Source organism: Equus asinus, chromosome 4, assembly GCF_041296235.1.
Source record: "Equus asinus isolate D_3611 breed Donkey chromosome 4, EquAss-T2T_v2, whole genome shotgun sequence".
In the NCBI taxonomy this organism is placed as follows: Eukaryota; Metazoa; Chordata; class Mammalia; order Perissodactyla; family Equidae; genus Equus; species Equus asinus.
The window spans coordinates 124408478-124434731 of NC_091793.1; positions in this window are offsets into that span (position 1 = coordinate 124408478).

A 26254-nucleotide genomic window follows, 5' to 3' on the forward strand; every position below is an offset into this window, starting at 1 on the left:
TTTTGGTCAGTTTATTAAGAGATGATTAAACGCTTTACACAAGCTGCACGTTAGAGAGACTTCCCTGTAAACTAAAATTCCCTGCATTCATTGGTGGTGAGGACAATACAATTTGGGGGATGAAAATATTTGTCTCCTCTATTTAGGACTGCTTTGGACGGTGTCAAACTCCTATGTTTGACTGAGGAACAAGGAGTCAGAAGCAAAGAGCTTTTAAATTGTTTAAATTAATGACTTCATCTAAATGCAACAGCACTCAGGGAATTATTCCTTTTTGTCCATAATGTCCACTTTTGTAGGAACAAGGACACATGTATTAAGCAGTGCCCATCATACTTTGGCTGTCTTGGACTAAATTTGGAAAGAAATATAAACAGATGTACAAAAAAAGGTAAATTACATTTTCCATTGTATGCTATTCTTCTCCTTAGTAAAATTAAATTGTATGTTTAATTTTTGGAGGGTCACTGCATAATTTTATCTTTAATCATTAGTATTTAGTAAAAATGTCAAGTATTTGTCATCAAGAATTAAAGTGCATAAACTACTTACATTCTTAATACTTATATTTTATCATATAATTAAACATGTATATTACAAATAATAAATCCTGTATATTGAAAACATATAGATATTTATAATATCTGCCCCTCAATCAATTTTAGGAATAGAAAAATTAATGGAGAAATATAGAGAATATCAATGTCATAATTTAAAAGCTTCTTTAATGTATTTATGAGGGTATACACACACAAACACAAGTGTAACATACAGAAGTATGAATCCAGGAAACAATGTGTAATATCAATATTATTTTCAAATACACTTAAAATTTTTATAATATTTAACATGTAGAAGTCAGCAAAATGAATCAATAAATTAAAAATATTTAATATGTATTTTCTGGCAAAAGGCAATGAAAAGAAATGAACTAAATATACATAGTGAATTTATTTTCCACTGGAAATGAAAGAATATATTTTTACATATATCTTCAGTTAAAGAGGAAAAATAGAAATAATAAACTATTTAAACTTGAATTACAATGTGTTAAATAACAAATGTATACAATGGGCCAATACCGTTCTTAGAGAACACTATATATTCTTAAATTCAAGAAACCTGAAAATAATAACCAAAATTAAAAAACAAACTCAGAAAGACTAGAAGGAAGATAATAAAAAAGATAAAGGTAACTGGCAAAAATTACTGAAAATGGGTTGATAAAATCAAATGATTGGCAATATTGTGTAAACTATCACAGACCATAGAAAATATGTTGTGACGTATTATCTTTTTAGAAAGTTAGCGCTCTCTGATAACAAAAACAGACAAACACAGAACAAGAGAAATGTAGACTAATTTCATTTCTGAATATAAAAATAAAAATTGTATATGATTTAGTATCTCTCTCTCTGTCTCTCATCCTCATTCTCCTTGAACCATCAAGTTAGCCAGAACCTGTTCCTCTCACAGCAGAAGCAGAAACACTGGACAAGTGAAAACAGCACACTTAAGGTTAGGCTCCAAAAAGGTACAAAGTGATTTCCACCCACTTGCTATTGATCAAAACTAGTCACATGCCCAACCCAGAGTCAAGAGTTGGGGAAGTATGCTTCTCTTATAATGAGGCCATGTAAGGAGTGTGGATGTGCAGGGGATTGAAACATCATGCCAATTAATTCCATTAGCCACAGAGCCTCATCATTAGAAAATCATCTACATTCGTAGATGAAAAGCATGTAACCAACTAAATAAATGTTCAAAAAGCATTTGCTAACGTTTAACATGCATTCATAATAAATTATTGACATATTAAGAATAGAACAGGAGTGTCTTAACTTCATAAATAGTGCCTATCAGCAACTCACCACAAATATCCTACTTAAATGTCGAAATATTAGAAACATTCCTATTACAATCAAGAAAAAGGTAAGGCTATCTGCTACCACAGTTTTTCAACATTTTACTGGAGTTTAGCCAGTACCATAAAAATAGGAAAAGCAAATGAGAGTTGGAGCAGCAAAAATGGGCAAACATATAACCTTGTGCAGTTTTAAACTAACATTTCAAATCTGTGGGAAAAACACAGTCTATATAATAGATGGTGTAGAGCAATGCTTCACCCCAGGTCAAGTCCTCCCTGGGGTGGCCAAGATCCAATGAGTGATTGATGCTGACACCAGACAACTCTGACAGTCCGTTTCAGCTTCAGATCTCCCTAGCAGGGTTGAGTGAGACTTTTGGACCCATATCACAGCTCTGCTTCTCCCTCTGGACAATTCTACTCCCTTCCTCTATACATTACAAGTGTTAAATCCTGAGAAACATTCTGCTTTCCGGAAAACACAACCTGCCACATGCTGTGGACCAGACTTACATCAAATCAGGGATATTTTCTTACCTTGAGGATGTAGGGGAGGAAGAGAACTCCTCTACCCTTTCTAGATCCTTCTGGCTATTCTATGAATTAAACTGACATGAGATAAAATAACAGGAGAAAATCAAACAAAGCTTTATAACACTTAAACATGGGAGTGACCCAGGAAAACTGAGTAACTTGCCAGAATGGCTGAGTTGCCATCTTAAATATAACCTTCAGCTAAAGAAAAAGGAAGGTGTTGGGGGTAGTGGTTTGGGACTTCAAAGGGGAGGAAGGCAATTCACATGGAAATTGAAAAACAAATGTTTGGTCAACAGAACTTTGATAAGAGCGGGTTTGGCAAAGATCCTCCCAGTCTACCTATATCCAGTTGTCTATGGTGATGGCCTGTCCTGTGGACAGGCCTTTTATCTTAAATTTCCTTCAGGAAATTAGGGAGAAAGTCAAAGTTTCTTTCAAAGTCTTTTGTTCTTGAAAATAATCAAGGCAAAGAGGTATATTTTGAGGTGGCCAATTCTGATCCCCCACAAGGACAAGAGAAATAAGGTACAAGAGTCTTATGTAATTGGGAATGGCTTGGCCATTTAACTCCATCTTTCATAAACAGTAACAAGACTGTGAAACCAGCTTGAAAAGACCTCGTAATCAATTCTCTGTTCTCCTAAACTATACTCCATTCTTAACTGCTTCATAAAAATGTCCTCAATGGACAGAATTTCCAATAAGAAACTATATTCAGTAATACGTATTTTACTTATATCAAAAATTTTAGTTAGAATAATTTGCACTAAATAATAATCTGAATGTTTTTCTTGCCAAATTCAACTTAGAGAGAGAATGGAGAACCAATTAAAACTTCAAGTATGGAATAACTATACTATAGATGTTATTATTCTTTGTTTCCTTTTTATTTTTGGAGAGAAAGGGTTCTATTGTTTGGCTTGGTCTAGAATTAAAATATGCTTCCAATGATCCAATATAATTTTCTTTCACACACCCCTCCTCCATTTTAATAACAAAGGATAAAAGTAGAAAATCGTTCAAGAGAGTGCTTTTCAGTTAGCCTGAAGAGTGTGTAGCTGGGAGGACTGACTACTCTCAGTTCAGAGATGTTAACAGGTTTCTCCCAAGTCTCATTAACCCTAGGAGTAAAACATCAATATAAACTACAATCTCCTAAAGTAATTCTCACCAATCACTAAAATATTTATTAGTCTGATAGACATTCCATTTATTGAAATGGTTCCAGAATGACAGCCCAGCACTAAGCTTATTCAATCTTGAAAAGTTTCATGACTGCTAATTTCAAGACACTACTGCTCTATATCAAGCTTCCCTATGACATAGCTCTGGATTCGGGATTAGGCCACTCAACGATGTCCTGGCTCTGCCCCTTGCTAGACTATGTAATCTTGGATAACTCATGGAATCTATCCTTTACTCATTTAAATCTTGCTGGTTATAAAAAGTGTTTTCAGTGGCTTATAAAAATATATAAAATAAAAATTAGCTGGACAATAGATTTATTAAAAAAGGAAAGGTTACAATGATTATCTGAATTCTCTTGGAAAAACTACTAAATCTGTAAAATGTTGATTATATCACTGAGTTGTGCCAGGGATTGAATGGAAAACAACACCACTGAAAGCTAAAAAGTTAGCTATCATATTATAGTAATAAAGAGAAGGGGAGTGTCTCTCTTAAAAGAATAGTAAATGAGATTAAAGGAAATTTAATATAGAAAAATAATTTTATTCACTACTACATTGAAAATAATATGTTCTTGGCTCCTTTGGTGAAAATTAACTGTCGATAGATATGGGTTTATTTCTGGGCTGTTGGTTCTATTCCATTGATCTGTGTGTCTGTTTTTGTGCCAGTACCATGCTGTTTTGGTAACTATAGCTTTGTAGTATATTTTGAAATCAGAGAGTGTGATATCTCCAGCTTTGTTCTTTTTTCTCAGGATTCCTTTGGCTATTTGGGGTCTTTTGTTGTTCTGTATAAATTTTAGGACTCTTTGTTCTATTTCTGTGAAAAATGTAGGAATTTTGATAGGGACTGCATTGAATCGGTAGATTGCTTTAGGAACTATGGACATTTTAACTATGTTAATTCTTCCAATCCAACAGCACGGAATATCTTTCCATTTCTTTGTGTCTTCTTCAATTTCTTTCAACAATGTTTTATAGTTTTCAGTGTACAGATCTTTCACCTCTTTGGTTAAGTTTGTTCCTGGGTATTTTATTCTTTTTCTTGCAGTTGTAAATGGTATTGTATTCTTACTTTCTCTTTCTGCTACTTTGTTAGTGTATGGAAAGGCAACTGATTTTTGTATGTATGATTTCTTGACTGTATTGATTTATTATTCCTAAAAGTTTTTTGGTGGATTCTTTAGGGTTTTCTATATGTAAAATCATGTCATCTGCAAATAGTCACAGTTTCACTTCTTTCTTTCCAATTTGGATCCATTTTATTTCTTTTTCTTGCCTGATTTCTCTGGCTAGGATTTCCAATACTATGTTAAAAGTGAGCATCCTTCTCTGATTCCTGTTCTTAGAGGGATAGCTTTCAGTTTTGCTCCATTGAGAATTATATTAGCTGTGGGTTTGTCATATATGGCCTTTATTATATTGAGGCACTTTCCTTCTATACCCATTTTATTCATAGTTTTTATCATAAATGGGTGCTGTATCTTGTCAAATGCTTTCTATGCATCTATTCAGATAATCATGTGATTTTTATTCTTCATTTTGTTGATGTGGTATATCATATTGATTAACTCGTGGATATTGAACCATCTCTACATACCTGGAGTAAATCCCACTTGATCATGATGTATGATCTTTAATGTATTGTATTCGATTTGCTAGTATTTTGTTGAGGATTTTTGCATCGATGTTCATTGATTATATTGGCCTGTAATTTTCTTTTTTGTGTTGTTCTCTGATTTTGGTATCAGGGTAATGTTGGCTTCATAGAATGAATTCAGAAGCTTCCCCTCCTCTTCAGTTTTTTGGAAGAGTTTGAGAAGGATAAGTGTTAAGCCTTCTTTGAATGTTTGGTAAAATTCGCCAGGGAAACCATCTGGCCCTGGACTTTTATTTTTGGGGAGGTCTTTGATTGCTGTTTTGATCTCCTTACTGATGATTGGTCTGTTCAAATTCACTATTTCTTCTTGATTCAGTTTTGAAAGGTTGTAAGAACATACAATGCATAAAGGAAAGTCTCTTCAATGAATGGTGCTGGGAAAACTGGACAGCCACAGGCAAAAGAATGAAAGTAGACTATTATCTTTCACTATACACAAAAATTAACTCAAAATGGATTAAAGACTTGAATGTAAGACCTGAAACCATGCAAATTCTAGAAGAAAACATAGGGAGTACACTCTTTGACATCGGTCTTAGCAGCATATTTTCAATTACCATGTCTGACTGGGCAAGGGAAACAGTAGAAAAAATAAACAAATGGGACTATATCAAACTAAAACCTTCTGAATAGCAAAGAAAACTATCAACAAAATGAAAAGACGGCCTAACAATTGGGAGAATATATTTGCAAACCATATATCTGACAAGGGGTTAATATCCAAAGTATACAAAGAACTCATACATCTCAGCAACAGAAAAACTAACAACCAAATTAAAAAATGGGTGAAAGAGCTGAACGGACATTTCTCCAAAGAAGATATAGAGATGGCCAATAGGCACTTGAAAAGATGTTCAACATCACTAACTATCAGGAAAACGCAAATCAAAACTACAATTAGATATCATCTCATTCCTGTAGAATGGTTATAATTAACAAGACAGGAAACAATAAGTGTTGGAGAGGATGTGGTGAAAAGGGAATTCTCATACACTGCTGCTAACTGGTGCAGCCACTATGCAAAGCAGTATGGAGGTTCCTCAAAAAATTAAGAATAGAACTATCATACCATCCAGCTATTCCACTGCTGGGTATTTATCCAAAGAATATGAAAACACAAATGCCTAAAGATACATGCACCCCTATGTTCATCACTGCATTATTCACAATAACCAAGACTTGGAAGCAATCCAGGTGCCCATCAAGGGATGAATGGATAAAGAAGATGTGGTATATTTACACAATGGAATACTACTCAGCCATAGAAATGATGAAATCTGGCCATTTGTGACAACATGGTTAGACCTTGAGGGTATTATGCTAAGCGAAATAAGTCAGAGGGGGAAAGTCAAATATCATATGATTTCACTCTTAAATAGAAGGTAAAAACCATAACAAAAAATCACATAGAGACAGAGATTGGATTGGTGGTTACCAGAGGGGAAGCGGGGAGGGAGGAGGATGAAAGGGGTGATGAGGCATGTGTGAAGTGATGGATTGTAATTACTCTTTGGTGATGGAGAACATGATGTAATCTACACAGAAATCAAAATATAATGATGTACACCTAAAATTCATATAATGTTATAAACCATTGTTACCACAATAAAAAAAATTAAATTTTATGAAAAAGAAGATGAGTATGAACAATTATGTCATCGAATCTTTTTGTGACTTTATCTTAGTTCATTTGGACTGCTATAACAAAATGCCACAGACTGAATAGCTTATAAACAGCAGAAATTTATTGCTCACAGTTCTGGAGGCAGGAAGTCTGAGATCAGGGTGCCAGCATGGTCGAATGAGGGTCCTCTTCCAGGTCATAGACTTCTCATTGTGTCCTCACATAGGGAGCTCTGTGAGATCTCTCTTATAAGAGCATTAATCCCATTCATAACAATTCCACCTTCATGATGACCTAATCATCTCCCAAAGGCCTCACTTAATGCCATCAGTTTTGGGAGTTAGGATTTCAACATATGAATGGGGGGGGGGGCACAAAAATTCAGACCATAGCAGACATTTGTAAAATTAAAAAGCTTGAGAGGATGATTTCTAAAGTTTCTTCCTGCATTCCTGAATATATACACACTCTCTCTTCCTTTTTCTCTAGGAGAATATGAAAGAAAATGTTAGATAAAGGAACAGATCATGATTCTTAAGATTAAATATAAAAGAGCCAAGACAGGAAAGATACTGAATTGTTTCACTGAAATAGATATAATTTTATTTATGCTTGTATATTTTAAGTAAAAATAAGCCATTGGAATAAAAGTAAATGATGCTTTTTGTTTGCAACTTACCAGAAACTGAACTCTTTCTAGCTCAAGAAAAATGACATATATTACCCTCATAAGTAGGAAAGTCATAGATGACAGTAGTAATGGAAATAAGCTTCTCTTCACTATTAAGATTCACCTGGTCTTTCGTCTTTGCTCCCTTCTATTTGTTGGCTTCTTCACTGGAGACATGGCCACAGACAACCTTATACTAACATCCTGAAAACTCCTTTGTCAGAGAAGAAAGGGACTTTTATTACCAGCTAGTATGAAAAATTCATGAGTTGTACTCCAGTGTTCCAACAAGAGTCTTTGTAGCCAAGAGTCTTTTCCTAGAGGAAGGGAAGTAATGGCCGTTTAGGGAGTTGTTGAGCAATCTCTCATTATATGTTATGGGGTTGAATAAAATATCTCTATGAACCAGGAAGGTAAATGAGTAGCATGTCTATGCACATTATTATTTAAACTAGGACACTATTGAGAATGAAAATGTTGGTATTTGAGAATGAAATGTTGTGACAACAAATGTAAAAGGGCTGTACTAACCCAGCGGGGGAAATATAGCTCCCTTTTGTATGACTGAGATAGGCTAATAATTGTTATGGAGAACTAGAAAAAATAGTTTCCATCAAAAGGGGCATTCACTCCAGAGCAGCAATGTGGGCTCCTGTTGTTAGATCTAATTTATTAAGAAAAGCTGGAAATGTGTATTTGTATGTAAATTTCAAACTTTTCTATCGTCAGCTGATTCCATTTTTTTCACAAAGACTGCTGTGTTGGCAAATCTGCATTCAGCCTGTGAGCAAGCAGTTTGCTGGCCCTGGTATGATAAATCAAACAAAATTATTTGTACTCTTACTGCCTTACTCATGAAAATATTTAATATCTCAAGTACTGCTGTCTATGTCTATCCTACATACATTTTTTACTTAAATCTTGATGTGCACATAAAAAATGCACAAAGATTTATTTTGTGGTACATTTTATGGTCTAAAATGTAGGATGCTGATGTATCTGTCATGAAGCAATTTGTCCTCTCAGGCAAACAGTGCCAGATACATGTACCCAAATACGTGGAGCTAAGCATGTGTGTACATGGTGCAGGATAAAGAGTGAATGAGGTCTAAGGGGAAAAGAGATCGTCCTTGATTACAAAAAAAGGTTCCTGATCATGTGTTCTGATGTCATCCATCTCTGATGATATCGTAACTGGGAATGTGTGGGTGGAGTATGTAATAAAACAGAAGGCACCTCACAATAGCATCCTTCTAAAAAATTGTTTTGATGTTGGGCCTTTTTAAAAAGCAAAGTCTTGGGGCAGAGTTCTTTTTGGTCCATCCACGATTTGGCTCCTAGAGTAGGGTGTTTCACACTTCAGTTAGTTCTCACAGCACATCATTCCCAAATAATATATCTAGCCAACATACTATAAAATATTTTTGAAAAGGAAAAGCTGAAGGTCTATGGATGGATGATGGGGAGAATTGGGAGCCAGGTAAACCATACACACAGATCGTTTCATGAGTGTTAGAGATAATTGCTGAGTTTCTGAGACCAGGGCTCCAAGAGAGAAGAATGAGGGTGGGAGTGAAGTGGTAAGGCTGAAAATGTGACTGTTGAATGACAAATTTGTTCGGCATAGTGGGTGTAATATCACCCATATATTAGCTGTTGAATTATGTCCTTTCTATATTTTTTGATGTCCTCTATATATTCTTCAGAGAAATGATTGCTGCCAATTACAAAGGCTATTGGTAGTCATTTGCATTTATTTATAGCTCACCTGCCAGAGGCCTAATCCACAACTGTTAAGTATAATTTGAAAATGTTAAAACCACTACAACTATTACTGTACACGTAATAGGCTGTTAACAATAATTATGTATATTTACCTGCGTGACTTAATATTTTAAGATTATTTTTTATGGGTGCATATTTTTTAGTAACAAGTAGTTATTTGTAGTTTATTATATTTGATCTTTATATTTTTAGTTTTGTGCTATATTCATATTAAATATAAGAATTTAAAACAGTTTCTATTCATTTTTCATAAACGTGCTCTCTATGCTATCTGTCTAAAGTTCAAATATTATACAATTTTACTTCCATTAAAAAAAGTAATATTCAATTACACATAGAGTTGTATTTTGTTTTTAAAGATTTTATTTTTCCTTTTTCTCCCCAAAGCTCCCCGGTACATAGTTGTGTATTTTTAGTTGTGGGTCCTTCTAGTTGTGGCATGTGGGATGCTACCTCAGCATAGCTTGAGCGGTGTCATGTCTGTGCCCAGGATTCAAACCAACGAAACCCTGGGCCGCCAAAGTGGAGTGCATGGCTTTAACCACTTGGCCACGGGGCCAGCTCTCACATAGAGTTTTATAAATTGTACCTTGCTCATGAAAGCATTTGGGTACACAGTTGAGGCTTTGTGTCACACAATTTTACTCTAACATTAAGTAGAAAAAGGAAGATGACTATTGATGTGCTCAGAGATCCTCCACACCTGGCCACCAGATTCTTAGCCTCAGCAAAGATCCCTGTTCTCAAATTGGATGCAGAAACAACTGGACACCTGGGCCTCAGAGGGTGATGAAGTCTTGGCCAATGGGCATTTCAGAAGTAGTAGGTAATGAAGAGATGAACCAACTCTGGAAGGATGTCTGAGTTTTGTTGTGATGCAAACTCCAAAGACTTTTTCATAATTGTGGTCCCAAGCGGTTAAGGAACCTGAATAGCGATGGAATGGTGGAATGGAATCTTAGGGTTAGAATCAACTCGCTTAAAGGACGTAAAGTAGTGTGACATTTGTTGTCCACCTAACTTTATGGCATAAGCATGATGCCTATTACAATTTCATGCACATATTTTCCTTAGTTAAAGTATCTAACTCTTTTCAATGTTTCTAATTTAACTGATGAAAAGCAGTTTTTCTTTCATATTTCCACACAGAAACATAGGCCTTTGAAAAATGCTCTGAGTTAAAAAATGCATGGATCAAGGTGCCCAAAAGAAAAGTTAATTTGTTTTCATGGATCCTTCATATTTTTACTTACCTTTTTTGTTGGTAGCCCAAGTCATTTCTTTTCCACCAGAAGCAGGTCTCTGGGAAGAATACTAGAACAGGGATGATAACCTTGGAGTCATCATTAGCACTGTCAAATTTTATTATTAACCGTCCAATATATAGTGTGTTCCTTACTCAAGGTCAGTTGTTTGCATCATTGTGGTACCATCCCTTACTCAGTCTTTTGCATTGCCTTTAAAAATGTTATCAATAAGCTGAAGTAAGCTTTATTTCTAGATAGGTGAATAATTAGATGAATCTTAATTTCAAGAGTCAGCCTGGTTATGTATGAGATAATTAGATGCACTGTGGTTTTAAACAATTTAAAAGAAATTAGAGAAAAGCTGGCTCAGGACCTTAGGAGCTAGTGGGGAGGGAAAGAAGAGAACATAAGGAATAAACAATATGCAAAGGGAGAAAGGATATTGGAAATACTAACAACCCATTCTAGGATCATTATCTGAAGCAGTTTAAGGATGTCCACTCTTACCACATCAATTTACATTTTAAAAATATCTTAGTACCATAAATCAAGAAAAATAAATAAAAGGCAAAAAGTATAGAAGGGAAAAAGAGAATTTTATCATCTTTATTCCCAGATGACATGATTCTTTATTGAAAGTCTATGGAATGTATGACTACAAAACAACTAGAACTAAAAACTGAAACAAGCAAGGTCTCAGAATCTAACTTCAGTTATATCGGTTGTATTTCCATATATAAACAATAAATAATTGAAAATTAAAATAATACTTAGAATAAAATGACAAAAGTAACATAAGATGTGCAAAATTTCCAAGCTGAAACTAGAAAACATCACTGAAAGAAATTTAAAAAGACCTAAATAAATGGAGCGATATACCCTGTCTCTGAATTGGAAAACTCAATATTGTTACCTTGTTCATTCTCCACAAATTGATTAATAAAATCAATATAATCTCAATCGAAAGCACATCAAGATCTACTTTAGAAATGAACAAAGTGATTCCAAATTTATGTGAAAATGCTAAGGTCCTAGCATAGCTAACGCCACCTTGAAAAAGAAGAACAAAGCTAGAGGAATGACACCATTTGATTTTAAGATTTATTATAAAGGTACAGTAATCGAAGCAGTGTGTTATCGATGTTAGGATAGACAGATATAACAATGGAGGAGAATAGAGAGTCTAGAAATAGAATCACCCATATATACGTCCAATTCATATTCAACAAAAGCACCAGAAAAAGTCCTTGGGGAAAATTCAATGAGAAATAGTGCTGAATAAGGAGATATTATATGAGGATAAGAAATCTTGAAACCTACCTCACACCATACACAAAAAACTATTTTCAGATGCATCATAGACCTAACGTTGAATCTGAACCTATAAAAGTTTTGGAAGAAAATATAGGAGACTATCTTCATGACCTGGAGTAGGCAAAATTCCTTAGAGAAGAAGAGAAATCTCTAATGTTAAAAGTGGATAAGTTGGATGTCATCTAATTAAAATTTCCATTCTTCAGAGGCAACCTTAAGAAAATGAAGGTATATAATGGGACAAAATATTATTATATATGTATTTATGTACATGTCAAATAATTTGTATCTAAAATATATGATGAATTGCTACAACTCAAAAATAGAAAAACAACCCAATAGAAATATACAAAAGAATTGAACGTACATGTCACAAAGATATACAAATAGCAAATAAGTACATGAAATGTTGCTGAACACTTTTAGTCATCAGTGAAATACAAAAATAAACCACTTTGAAATACCACTACATATCTACCAGAATGGCTACAACTGATAGGCAATCGTTTAAAAATATTGGAAAAGATTTGGAGCAAGGGAACTCCCATACATTGCTGGTGACAGTGTAAAATGTTACAACCACTTTTTAAAAGTTTGTCAGTTTCTTATAAAATTTGACGTATATTTACCCTGTGACCTAGCAATTCCCCTCCAAGATATTTAACCAGGAAAATATTTAACCAATTAAAACATCTATACACAAAAGGACGTGCAACTGCAGTTTTCATTATAATAGGCAAAACCTGGAAACATTCCAACTGTCCATCAAGAGGAGGCTGGATGAACGAATTGTAGTCTATTCATACAATTGAATATGACTCAGCCGTAAAAATTTCAAAAATTCTGATACACGGAGCAATGTGGATGATTGTCAAAAATGTTATTTTGAGGAAAATAAAAAACTGACATGAAAGAATACGTGTCATATGATTGCATTTATAAGAATTTCTAAATGAGGTCAAGATACTTATGGAGACCATAATTAGACCAGTTTTTGCCTCTGGTGAGGGGTGGGGAGGGGACAGAGATTGGAAAGTGGCATGAGGGAAGTGTCTGCAGGTGGGAATAGCCAATTTTGAAAGAGGTGTGGGTTACAGGAGTGTACACATTTGTCTGAACTCATCGTACTGAGCACAAAAGATATGTATGTTTTGCTGTATGTACACTTTAATTCAATACAAATATTAAATAATATGATAGAAAGCAAGATTCAGTATTCATAGGTAGTAGCCAATCAGATGAATTATGTCATTAACCAAAAAGATAGCATGTTAATTTTGTTAGACTTCTCTACTGTGTTTCAAAATAATTTCTATGTAAATATATTAATTTACAGTCTCATTAAAATCAAAGGCAACACACATGAGAAATCTCTGTACACAATGTATCTTCACTGTATTCCTATCCACTGCATCTACAACATCTGCTCACTTTGATGATATATTCTCTAAAGACATAAGTAGAAAGAAAACTTTAAAACATATACTTACAGTAGTTTTGGTAGTTAAAATTAACCATGTTGTCATGTGAAAAATTTAACACAGCTTAATTACTTGTAAATTATTTCTTTAGAATACCTGGATCTCAAAAAGTTAAATAAAATGGATGATTCCCTCAGATATGTGGATAGAAATATATTGACAATGTGATATTTCCATAAGTTTTCTATACTTGCCTTCTTAAAACATACTACAGAATCGTATTTAGTGTTTGTTGCTTTGATCCTTTTGCATGATGTATTAAATGTCCTTGCCTCAATTATAGTATTGCTTTAGTTGGAAAATCTACATTAAAATCATACATATTATATAGCAACTCTAAATGTATAAAAAGTTAAAATTTTCAAGCATGAGTGATTTTTTTTTATTATGAATTGGCTCTATGCAGTTGGTTTGTACTTACCTCTAAGAATAATTATATTAAAATTAAGTATAGTGATGGTAACAGAATATTACTTTCACCTTGAAGCAAGAAATCTCTTGGATAAATGAAGACTTTATTGAGAAAGACAAGTGAGCTAATGCCTTTTTTGTATCAATATTTAAGAAATTTTTACTTTTTCTAATGTCATAGTAAAAATTAGTAAGCATGAATCAATATAAATTTATTACACACTTTTCCTACCCAACTTGCATGATTTTTTTCTTTTTTTGAGGAATATTGGCCCTGAGCTAACATCCGTGCCCATCTTCCTCTATTTTATGTGTGGGACGGCTGTGACAGCATGGCTTCACAAGCAGTGCGTAGGTCCACACCCGGGACTGGAACCGGTGAATCTTAGGCTACCAAAGCAGAATGTGTGAACTTAACCACTGCACCACCGGGCCAGCCCAGCATGATTTTTTCTGCTGTGGGTGTTATTAGTACATATATTCACAGCTAGGGAAAGTTCATTTTTTACAATGTATATTTCTATTTTTAACTATAAACTTATAAAGCAGCAAGATATCTGTTCATTATCACAGTGCATATATATGCAGGTATATATATGTGTATATATATATGTACCTTATAAGTATTTTATATATATATATATGTAAACCTTATAAATATTGTTAAGACTGCCTTTTAAAAAAATATAGGGTATGACATCAAGTGAAGTGTATTACAAAGGAAAGAAGTTACAATATCAGAAGACACTAGTACTGGTTCATACTCTGCTTCATGCTCATCTAGATCTATCACGTAAGCTCTCTGAGCCCCGATGCTCTTACCTATAGTCTGAGGTTAATGACATCTATCTCACAGAGGTGGTGGAGGATTACATATTTTGGGGGACTCATGTTGGAAGGATTACATTGGAAAAAACCTTGTAAACTTTTAGAGTACTGTAAAGATGTTAGAAATTATTATATCAGGTTACATTAGATATAAATAAACATATGAAACAATGTTTGTATGTGGTCATAGGGCAAGGCATGTTGTTTTGTCATTATGTGTCATACTAGAATGAAGAAATGATGGTTATAAATTATTGACTATATAAATAATGAAAGTAGGCATTATCAAATACATATTATGCTCCAGGCACTACTCTAAGTAGCTATTCTTATTAACTAATTCTGACTTAGAAAGGAAAATTAGTTTATCCAGGGTCACAGAACAATAGGCATTGTATTGTATACTATTAACCCCTTGATCTTTTTTAAAAAATTATTTTATTGAAGTGTGATTGGCTTATAAGATCGTGTAATTTCAGGTGTACATTATTATATATCAGTTTTTGTATGGACTGCATCATGTTCACCACCAATAGTCTAGTTTTTATCCGTCACTGTACATATGTACCCTTTTATCCTTTTCCCCTCCCTTCCATCCCTTTCCCCTCTGGTAAGCACTAATCTATTCTCCTTATCCATATGTTTGTTTATCTTCCACATATGAGTGACTTCATATGGTATTTGCCTTTTTCTGTCTGGCTTATTTTGCTTGGCGTAATATCCTCAAGGTCCATCCATATTGTTGCAAATGGCATGATTTTGTCTTTTATATGGCTGAGTAGTATTCCATTGCATATATCTACCACATCTTCTTTATGCATTCATCAGTTGATGGGCGCTTGGGTTCTTCCACATCTTGGCCATTGTGAACAATGCTGCAATGAACATACCAATGGATAAATCTCTTTGAATTGTTGATTTCATGTTCTTTGGATAAATACTCAGTAGTGGGATAGCTGGATTGTATGGTATTTCTATTTTTAATTTTTTTTGAGGAAGATTAGCCCTGAGCTAACATCCACGCCCATCTTCCTCTACTTTATATGTGGGACACTTACCACAGCATGGCTTGATAAGCGGTGTGTAGGTCCACACCCGGGATCTGAACCAGCAAACCCCTGGCTGCCAAAGCAGAACATGCAAAGTTAACCACTGTGCCACCAGGCAAGCCCCTATTTTTAATTTTTTGAGGAATCTCCATACCGTTTTCCACAGTGACTGCATCAGTTTGCATTCCCACCAGCAGTGTATGCGTAAACCCCTTGATCTTATATATGTATTAATTGCGTTGATTTGAATTTGGTGCAAAAAAGATCATTGAATGGATTGTATTAACTAGATTATTTTAAATATTTAGAGTAAAATACCACATTGCTTTTTCTTTTAATTAATTGAAGGAAACTATTCCTTTATTTCCTTTCTCCTGTGTTTAGGGAAAGTTCAAAGGAGTTATTAGTTTGTCTCACTATTTCCTTTAACACGTCAAAATATATTTAATTTTGTGGAGATGACCAAATAGTTACTCGCATGCATTTATAGGAGAATATTATTAGTCTCTTTCAAAATGAACTTGATTTTTGTGTGTGTGTGTGAGAGGAAGATTGTCCCTGAGCTAACATCTGTTGCCAATCTTCCACTTTTTGCTTAAGGAAGCTTGTCACTGGGCTAACGTCTGTGCCAATCTTCCTCTATTTTTTTTTTTTTATGTGGGATGCTGTCACAGTGTGGCTTAATGAGCGGTGCTAGGTCTGCGCCTGGGAACATGTGAACCCTGGGCAGCTGAAGCAGAGCACGTGAACTTAACTGCTATGCCACTGGGCCAGCCCCAAACTTGGTTTTTACAGTTTAATTTTTCACAAGCAAAACAGCATCAGAAAATCTAAAACCAATAGCAGTACAGAAGTAAATTTGGAAACTTCCACATTGAAGATGTCTGAATAACATAGACCAGATTTGCCCTTCCACGTTAAACAACTAGAAAACCAGGCAAACTATATGGAGTGATGCGGGTGGTGGTAGAGATTTTCAGACACTGGACAATAGACAGCACAGGGCAGTGAGGCCACACATACTAAAGCTGAGAGAATCCATTACCAGTGAGCCAATACTACTAGATATATTAAGGAAATCTTTCAAGAAGACGGTATACAAATGAGGTGAGCCCTATGATTTCACCAGCTGACTGGCTGTAGAGAACTTCCAGTCCTCAACACAAAGATGGGGAGCCCAAATGGAGAACAGCAGTCTTCCTGAATTAAGGAAACAAAAATTGGAGCTTGGAGAGGCCAAGGAAGCTAGAATTTGTTGGGAAGAATACTAAAGGAAAGAGAGAATGAATACCCAGAGTTAATGAAGAATCAGAGAAGTGTAACTATCATACACTGTTGTTGTTGGGAGTATAAATTAATATAACCACTTTGGAAAGCAGTTTGGCAGTATTATTTCACTTGTTCACACAGTCCAACTCAGCAATTAAATTCTTAGGTTAACATTCCAGAGTAAGTGGTAAATTTGTGCAAGGAAAGATGTATAAGGATATTTATTGCAAGAGAGAATGTGGTGCACCAGAGATCTGCAGAGGACTCTCCTTGTCTTTGGCTGGGCAATGATTGATACATTCATGAAACAAAACTGCTAAAAAAGAATTACCAGAAAGCAGAGAGAATTCATCACCAGTGGACCTAAAATATTAAAGAAAGTCCATTAGCCAGAAGAAAAACCATACCCAATAAAAATTTGAATCTACTGAAAGAATGAACAGCACTAGAAATTGTAAATATATAGTAAATATAAAATGCTTTATTTCTATTTATTTTTATATCTTTAAAAGATAATTGTATAAAATTAAAATAGTAACAATACATTGTGGAGTTTATAACATATGTAGACATGAAATCTATGACAAAAATAGCACAAAGGCAGGGAAGCAGAATAGAGATATATTGTTAGAAAGTTCTTACACTTTATCTGAAGTCGTGCAATATTAATTAATGATAGACTGTGGTGCATTAAAACTGTATGCTATAAACCCTAAACCGACCACAAAACATACCAAAACAAACAAAAAGCTGCGATTTGTGTCCAACAAACAGAAAATGGCAAAGGTAATGGGACATCAATCCCATGATTATTTATGTACTAACACTTGTTTATTACTGGTATATAGGACAGCAATTAACTTTTATATATTATCCTTATATCCTGAAACTTTGTTATAATTGCCTATTACTTAGAGTAGTTTTTTGATTGATTCTATCAGATTTTCTACATAAAGGATGATGTCAACTGCAAAAAAAGTCATTATTTATTCCTTCTCAACCTATATACCTTTAATTTCTTTTTCTTGTCTCATTGCATTACCTAGAAGTTCTGGTACACTTGAAAAGGAATATTGAAAGGAGATATATTTACCCTGTACCAGATCTTAGTGGGAACTCTGAGTTCCTACTCATTAAGTGTGATATTAGTTGTAGATTTTTTCATAGATTTTCTTTATAAATTGAGGAAGTTCCCCTCTATTCCTAGTTTATTGAGTGTTTTTATTAAGATGGTAATGGATTTTGTCAACTTCTTTTTCTGCATCTCTACATGATTAGGTGATTTTTATTTTTTAGCTTGTTGATGTGACAGGTTAAATCAATTGATTTTCAAATGTTGAATGTTCAGCCTTGAGTACCTGGGATAGATCTAACTTGGTCATGGCATATAGTTCTTTTTATGCATTGTTGGAATCTATTTGCTAATTTTTGTTGAGGATTTTTCATCTATGTTCATGAAAGATATTGGTGTTGAGTTTTCTTGTAATGCCTTTGTCTGGTGTTGGTATTAGTGTCAAGCTGGCCTCAATATGAAATGAGTTACAGGCATATCTCATTTTATTGCATTTTACTTTATTGCACTTCACAGATAGTGCATTTTTTCAAATTGAGGGTTGTGGCAACCCTGCATTGAACAAGCCTGTTGGCACCATTTTTCCAGCAGCATTTGCTCACTTTCACACTTTGGTAATTCTTGCAGTATTTCAAACTGCTTCATTATTATTATATTTGTTATGGTGATCTGTGATCAACGATCTTTGATGTTACTATCGTAATTGTTTGGGAGGGGCGCCATGAACTGCATGCATATAAGATGGTGAACTTAATTGATGAATATCGCATGTGTTCTGACTGCTCCACGGACCAGCTATTCCGCTATACCTCTCCCTCTCCTCGGGCCTCCCTATTTCCTGATACACAATAATATTGAAATTAAGCCGAGTAATAACCCTTCAATGGCCTCTAAGGGTTCAAGTGAAAGGAAGAGTCGCATGTCTCTCACTTTAAATCAAAAGCTAGAAATGATTAAGCTTAGCGAGGAAGCTATGTTGAAAGCTGAGATAGGCGAAAAGCTAGGCCTCTTGCACCAAATAATTAGCCAAGTTGTGAATGAAAGGAAAATTTCTTGAAGAAAATTAAAAGTGCTACTCCAGTGAACACACAAACAACAAGAAAGTGAAACAGCCTTATTGCTGATGTGGAGAAAGTTTTAGTGGTCTGGATAGAAGATGAAACCAGCCACAACATTCCCTTAAGCCAAAACCTAATCCAGAGCAAGGCCCTAAATCTCTTCAATTCTATGAATTGGAAGAAGATGGGACTTTCATAGTTAGAGAGGAGAAGTCATGCCTGGCTTCAAAGCTTTAAAGGATAGGCTGATTCTCCTTATAGGGGCTAATGCAGCTGGTGACTTTAAGTTGAAGCCGCTGCTCATTTACCATTCCCAGAATCCTCAGGTCCTTAAGAATTATGTTAAATCTACTCTGCCTGTGCTCTATAAATGGAACAACAAAGACTGGATGACAGCAGATATGTTTACCACATGGTTTACTGAATAGTTTAAGTCTACTGCTCAGAAAAAAGTTCCTTTCAAAATATTACTGCTCATTGACAATGCACCTGGTCACCCAAGAGCACTGATGGAGATTAACACTTAGATTAATGTTGTTTTCATGCCTTCTAATGCAATATCCACTATGCAGCCCATGGATCAAGGAGTAATGTTGACTTTCAAGTCTTATTAAGAAATATATTTTGTAAGGCTATAAGTTGCCATAGTGATTCCTCTGATGGATCTTGGCAAAGTAAATGGAAAACCTCCAGGAAAGGATTTGCCATTCTAGATGCCATTAAGGACATTTGTGATTCATGGGAGGAGGTCAAAATACCAACATGAGCAGGAGTTCGGATGAAGGTGATTCTGACCCTCATGAATGAGGAGTTCAAGACTTCAGTAGAGGAAGTAACTGCAGATGTGGTAGAAATAGCAAGAGAAATAAAATTAGAAGTGGAGCCTGAAGAAGTGACTAAATTGCTACAACCTCATGATACAACTTTAATGGATGAGGAATTGCTTCCTATGGGTGAGCGAAGAAAGTGGTTTCTTGAGATGGAATCTACTCCTGGTGAAGATGCTGTGAAGATTGGTGAAATGAAAACAAAGGATTTAGAATATTATATAAACTTAGGTGATAAAGCAGCAGCAGGGTTTGAGAGGACTGACTCCAATTCTGAGAGAAGTTCTACTATGCATAAAATGCTATCAAACAGCATCCCATGCTACAGAGAAATTGTTTGTGAAAGGAAGAGTCAGTTGATGTGTCAAACTTCATTGTTTTATTTTAAGAAATTGCCACAGCCACCCCAACCTTCAGCAACCACCATCCTGATCAGTCAGCAGCCATCAACACTGAATCAAGACCCTCTACCAAGAAAAAGATTATGAGTTGGTGAAGTCTCAGATGATGGTTATCATTTTTTACACTACAGTAAAGTGTGTAACGTAACTTTTATTTGCACTGGGAAACCAAAAAGTTTGTGTGACTCGCTTTATTGTGGTGGTCGGGAACTGAACCCGCGGTATCTCCAAGGTATCCCTGTATAAAGTACTCCTTCCACTTCTATCTTCTGAAAGAAATTATAGAGAATCGGTATAATTTCTTCCTTAAATGTTTGGTAGAATTCACCAGCAAACCCCTCTGTGCTGTCTGTTTTGGAAGGTTAATAATTATTGATTCAATTTCTTTACTAGACACAGATGCATTCAGATGTCTGTTTCTACTTATGTGAGTTTTGTCACATTGTCTTTCAAGAAATTGCTCCATTTCTTTTAGATTTTCCAATTTGTGAGTATAGAGTTGTTCATAGCATTCCTTTATTATCCTTTTAATGTGATCTTTGGTGATCTCTCCTCTTTCATTTCTTTTTTGTTGTTGTTGTTTTTTGTCAATTTTTTGTCAATAAGCCTCTGGCTAGAGGCTTATTGATCTTTTCAAAAAATGAGCTTTCAGTTTTATTTTCTCTATTTTCTGTTTTCAAGTTCATTGATTTCTACTCTAACTCTTATTATTTCTTTTCTACTGCTTACTTTGGATTTAATTTTCTCCTATTCTAGTTTCCTAAGATAGAATCTTAGATTATTTAATTTGGTCCTCTTCTTCTAGTTTCCTAAGATGGAATCTTAGATTATTATTTTAGATATTTCTTCTTTTCTAATATATGCCTTCAATGCTATATAAATTTCTATCTAGTCACTGGTTTTGCTGCATCACACAAATTTTAAGTTGTTTTCATTTTCATTTAGTTCAAAATATTTTTGAATTTTTCTTGAGATTTCTTCTTTGACCCATGTATCATGTGGAAATGCATTGCTTAATCTGTATGTATTTTGGGATTTTCCAGTTATCATTCTCTTTTTGATTAGCAGTTTAACTCCATTGTGGTCTGAGAGCAGGCACTGTATGATTTCTATTTTTTAAAATTTGTTAAGGTATGTTTTATGGCCTATAATTTCATCTGTCTTGGTGAATGTTTTATGTTAGCTTGAGGAAATTATGTATTCTGCTGTTTTTGGATGAAATAGTCTATAGATGTTGATAATATTTAGTTAATTGATGTTGTTGTTGAGTTCAACTATGTCTTTACTGATTTTCTGCCTGCTGGATCTGTGCGTTTCTGAGAGAATGGTGTTGAAGTCTCCATCTATGATGGTGGCCTCATCTGTTACTGTTCGCAGTTCTATCAGTTTTGCTGTCATATAGTTTGATGCTGTGTTGTTAGGCACATACATATTAAGGATTGCTATTTCCTTTGGAGAATTGACCCCTTTATCATTATATAATGCCCTTCTTTATCCCTGCTAACTTTCCTTGCTTTTTAGTCTGCTCTGTCTGAAATTAATACAGCTACTCCTTCACTTTTAATCTATATGTCTTTATATTTAAAGTTGGTTTTTTGTAAACAGCATATATTTGAGTCATGTTTTTTCATCTACTCTGACAATGTTTTTTTTTTTAAAGATTCACACCTGAGCTAGCAACTGTTGCCAATCTTCTTTTTTCTGCTTTTTTTTCCCTCCCAAAATCCTCCCAGCATATAGTTGTTTATTTTTAGTTGTGGGTCCTCCTAGTTGTGGCATGTGGGATGACGTCTCAACGTGGCCTGATGAGCGGTGCCATGTCCATGCCCAGGATCTGAACCAGCAAAACCCTAGGCTGCCGAGGAGGAGTGCACGAACTTAACCACTTGGTCACAGGGCTGGCCCCTGACAATGTTTTAATTGTTCAATTTAGACTATTGATGCACAAAATGATGATGAATATAGTTGGATTAGTATCTATCATATTTTTCACTCTTTTCTATTTGTTGTCCACATTTTTTAGTCTTATTTTTTTGCCTTCCACTCTTTCTCTGTATTTTTTTTGTTTTATTTATTTATTTATTTATTTTATTTTTTGAGGAAGATTAGCCCTGAGCTAACATCCACTGCCAATCTTCCTCTTTTTGCTGAGGAAGATTGGCCCTGAGCTAACATCTGTGCCCATCTTCCTCTGCTTTATATGTGGGATGCCTGCCACAGCATGGCTTGATAAGCGGTGCATATGTCCGCACCCAGGATCTGAACTGGCGAACCCTGAGCCACTGAAGTGAACTTAACCACTATGCCATGGGGCCTGCCCCTGTATTTTTTGGTTTTAATTGAGCATTTTATGATTCTCCTTCCTGTTGTTTCTTAACATATCGATTATACTTCTTTCTTTACCTTTTTAGTGGTTGCCCTAAATTTGCAATATACTTTTACAACTAATCCCTTTCTTTTTTTTCTTTTATTGAGGTCACATTGGTTTATAACATTATATAAATCAGGTGTGCAATCATCCAAATCCATTTTCAAATAGCACTATACCACTTTACAGGTAGTGTGAGTATCTTATAATTACAAAATAATCGTAATTCGCCCCACTTTGGCTTTATATCATTGCTGTCATTCATTTTACTTATACCTAAGCACATATATATATATATATTCATAAACACACATAATTGAATAGAACGTTGCTAGTATCATTTGAACAAATTATCTTTTAGACCAACTAAGAATAAGAAAAACAAAAGTTTTACTTTTACCTTCACTATATTCCTTCTATGATGCTCTTACTTTCTTTGTGTAGATTAAATTTATGACCTATATCATTTTCTCTCTCTTTGAAGAACTTCTTTTAACATTTCTTGCAAGGCAGATCTACTGGCAACAAATTCCCTCAATTTTTGTTTGTCTGAGAAAGTCTGTATTTCTCCTTCAATTTTCAGGGATAATTTTGCAGTGTACAGGATTCTAAGTTGGTGTTTTTTTCCCTCTCAACACTTTAAATATTTCACTTCTTTCTCTTCTTGCTTGCATGATTTCTGAGAAGTGAGATATAATTCTTATCTTTCTTCCTCTATAGATAAGTAATTTTTCTCCCTCTCTCAGGTTTTTTCTTTATCTTTGATTTTCTGTAGTTCAAAAATATTATGCTTAGATGTAGTTTTTTTGGCACCTATCCATCTTGGTATTCTCTAAGCTTCTTGGATATGTGGCTTGGTGTCTGACATTAATTTGGGGAAATTCTCAGTCATTATTTTTTTCAAATATTACCTCTATTTTTTTCTCTCTTCTTCTTTTGGTATTCCCATTATAAGTATGTTACCTCTTTTGTAATTATCCCACAGTCTTAGATATTCTGTTCTGTTTTTTTTTTTTCAGTCTTTGTTCTCTGCTTTTCAGTTTTAGAGATTTCTATTAAGATGTCCTCAAGCTCAGTGATTCTTTCCTTCATTGTATCCAGTCTACTGATAAAAACATCAAAGGCATTCTTCTTTTCTGTTAATAGTGTTTTTTATCTCTAATATCTGTTGGTTCTTTTTTAGGATCTCCAACTCTCTGCTTCCATTGCCCATCTGTTCTTGTATGCTGGTCTACTTTATCCATTAGAGCCCTTAGCATATTAGTCACAGCTCTTTTAAGTTCCTGGTGTGATAATTCCAATATTTCTCCCATGTGTGGTTCTGATACTTGCTCTGTCTCTTCAAATTATGATTTTTGCCTTTTGGTATGCCTTGTAATTTTTCCTTGGTAGCTGTACATAATGTATCAGGTAAAAGGAACTGCTGTAAATAGGTTTTAGTAATGTAGCAGTAAGGTGTGGCGGGGCGGGCAGGGAAGCATTCTATAGTCCTATCGTCAGGTCTCAGTCTTTTAGTGAGCCTATGCCTCTGAACTGTGGGCTTCACAAGTGTTTCTCAGTTTCTTTATTTCCCCTTGGGTGGAACAGGATGGCTAGAGTGGGCTGGAGTTGAGTAGTTCCCTTCTCACATATGGAGGGCTGGAGCTGACTGGAATTGAGTATTTCCTTTCCCCAAGGTCAATTAGGCTCTAATAATAATAATTATACCCCAGCCTGTTTGGCTCTGGTTAACTAGTTTCTCCTGAGGGCAGGCCTTGTTGAGAATGGAGTGCTCTGGCGTGTTTCAAATGGTTCTTTTTCCTCCTCCCTCTGCCAGAAGCACAGGAGATTTTTCTCTGATATTTACTTTGAGAACCCGGTTGAGCTTCTGGAGATGACTCTCACAAAATTGTGGGGGCTTCCCTATGACTGGGGTCCCCCTAGAGTTTTTAACTCTCCAAGTTGTTTACGCTGAACTTCCAGCAACTAATGAATTACAATTCGGGATTTCCTTCTCTGGCACTGATTCCTGTTGCAGTTTCCACTTGTGAATCTCTGATCTGGTAAGCCATGACCACCTGTATTTTCTTGTTCATCTCTCCAATCTTGGGGGTAGCAGTTTGCTCCTTATCCTTGCTTTTCTTAAGGATCCTAGAAGAGTGGTTGGTTTTTCTATCTGGTCAGCATTTTACTTGTTTAGGATAGAATAAACAAGTAAACAAACATTTACTTGTTTTATCTGTCTTACATTAGGATAACCTAATAGATTAAATTTCTAATTCAATGTATCAGTTTTAATTTTTAGATTTTATTTTTCAAATTTGCTTATTTCAGATTTGCCATGATAGTTGTTCTTTTCTAGTAATTAATTTATATATTTGATTATTTAAACATAAATATTTTATATTCTCCATAGGAATGTCCTATTTTTATTAAATTCTTGTGGTTTTAAACTTGTTTTTTTCTGCTGATTCTAATGGTGAATTGTTACTCATATGGTGTGAGAGATTCTGAGTTCATCAAATGAAGTTGCCCCTGTGAGCATTCTGTTTAGCTTTGCATAAGCTCGTTTCCCTCAGGAGTATCGTCAGACAGATACCCTTGTTTGTCACAGCCTTTGGCCACTTTTATGCACATTTGTCAACTTCTGAGTTTGGAAACCAATGAATAATATAGATTCTGACCTCAGGTCAGCTGGATAAATCCTTTTCCTTCTCACAGCCCAGACATACACAGCAAAGCATCCCTGTCTTTTTTCTGTGGCAGGGAGGCCCTTGTTTCTAGAACTCTGTTGATATAGTTCTTTAAAGTTCTTTCCTTTACATGGGGGTCTCAGTTCCAATGATTCACCCTGAGTGAAACCAAGAATATTTATTTGTGCCTGGATAGGCATGAAATAAAACTCATGGTCTACCAAGCAGGACTTATACCTGAGCACACTTGTACCCACACAGACACACACATGCATGCACCCACACACACTAGGGCGGTTACAGTTTCACTTTCTATCCGTGTTTACAATTCTTTGTTTCTGGAATCAAGTCATACCACTTTATTTCTTGTGAGTGTGATTTGATATATTTTAGCCAGTATTGTGGGACTTTTTTTGTTAAGATTTTTTTTTTTTTCCTTTTTCTCCCCAAAGCCCCCCGGTACATAGTTGTATATTCTTCGTTGTGGGTCCTTCCAGTTGTGGCATGTGGGACGCTGCCTCAGCGTGGTCTGATGAGCAGTGCCATGTCCGCGCCCAGGATTCGAACCAACGAAACACTGGGCCGCCTGCAGCGGAGCACGTGAACTCAACCACTCGGCCACGGGGCCAGCCCCAGTATTGTGGGACTTTTGACAGTTGGTTTTCCAGGTGATCTAGTCCACCTAATTTCTTCTATTTAAAAAATACATATAAAGCAATGTAAGCTTTAATTATTGCTATATCACTTTATCAACAGTTTCTAGTTATGAATGTTAAGGTAAAAAAGGTACCAGTTTGTGTATAATGATTCATCCAAATTTTTCTGATTCTTGCTGAAGTTCTCCTTTCTTCACCCTGTTTCCATCTATAATGGAGACTCTTGCTCCCATTTTGGATTGCAATGTTATTTTTTTCTTCTTACCTC